The sequence below is a fragment of the Orycteropus afer genome, unplaced genomic scaffold (assembly GCF_000298275.1).
Source record: "Orycteropus afer afer isolate SDZICR_OR568_19922 unplaced genomic scaffold, OryAfe1.0 scaffold00520, whole genome shotgun sequence".
In the NCBI taxonomy this organism is placed as follows: Eukaryota; Metazoa; Chordata; class Mammalia; order Tubulidentata; family Orycteropodidae; genus Orycteropus; species Orycteropus afer.
Genome location: NW_006922107.1, coordinates 476282 through 477824, shown reverse-complemented (window position 1 = coordinate 477824; position 1543 = coordinate 476282).

Here is a 1543-nt window from a genome sequence, read left to right as displayed (position 1 = left end):
GGCCGACTCGACGGCACATAACACCAACAACAACAGAAAAGTGACAAGGAGTTACTATGTATTGGAAACAGCAGCTGCATATTAATTCCTGCTTTATTGTACATGAAGTTTTTGTTTTTGTTTGGTTTTAGCAGAAATATTAGACATGGACAATATTTTGTGACATTTCTCCTCTGTCTATATCCCTTTAAAAGCCATAATTTCAATAGAATTTTTTTACAATTAGCATGCATGCTCTGTTGATAATATGTGTGGTATGACATAAGAACTTCTAGAATTTTTTTTACAATTAGCACGCATGCTCTGTTGATAATATGTGTGTATGACATAAGAACTTCTAGACCCCATTTTGAAATTTCTTCCAACAAGTCAGTGTTTTGTGTTGCATAGTAAGTGTTTTCAAGTTGACTAGTACTACAATTCAAGAATAATAATTGCTTTTATAAATGGCCTTATTTTAAAACAAACAAGAACAACAAAAAAATAAAACTCATGCTCCTTAATCAGAGTTTGGTGTGTTGTTATGCATTTTTGAGGGGAAAAAAAATCAATATGCAAATGTATAGATGTTGCTTTTAACCTATATCTTTCTTCTTTCCCTACTTGTATTAGCAGACACTTGTCATAGAAATATTTATTTCCAAACATAATTTTAACAAGTTTGCATTTTATGGTCAAAAAGCAAATAGGTTTTGAAATAGTATCTGTAGCTTTTTATAATTATATTTTTGAATGTGTGAAAACTGCTGAATTTAAAGAAAAGTTTATACCGCATCTCTGCAAAATAACATACTGCCAAAATTGATACATTTTATTTTACCTTAATTCTAGAGCCTCCATCAATTCAAAAGGTAAATAGAAATGCTAGCAGTTAATGAGATTAATTATTAATTATAATCATTTTGTTTAGTGCACCAGAGTCACTAACTGCCTTACTAAAGGGGCAAGTGTACAAACCCCATCTTTAACACTTAGTGGCAAGTATAAGCATGAATCCAATTCCCACCTGGAAGTGGACGCAGGCTTCACCTTCTCACATCTCCATTCCTTATCACCAGCCAATTTTTTTCTGTGACATTTCCTGTGTCACCGTAACCACCCATAGTTAGGTCAGACTTCATCCCTGGCCACCATGAGCCAGGTTAAAACACCTCTGATAACTCAGGACCCTGTCTACTAATAGCAGTCATAAGTGCAGGAGTCTGCACAACTCCCTACATTTCTGACCAGTCAACCCCACCCCCTAGTTCCCTCGGGCTTAGATCACAAGCTAGAAGGACTCTGTCCTTCTTCCTGGACTGCCAATGCAGGCTTTCTATAACCCCCAGCTACAAAGAGCTGAGTCTTTACAAATTGACCAGCTATGCACCCCTCTTTTCTCCATCAGCCCACTCTGTCTCTATAACTTGTCTGCCCAGTAATCTTTTGAATTAGTACTCCAAGGAAAATCACAATCTCATTGACATTTGTAGGGCTTTCAATTCTCTTTTGTTGTTGTTGTTATTGTTAAGTGCTACTGAGCCAGTTCCAGCTCATAGTGATC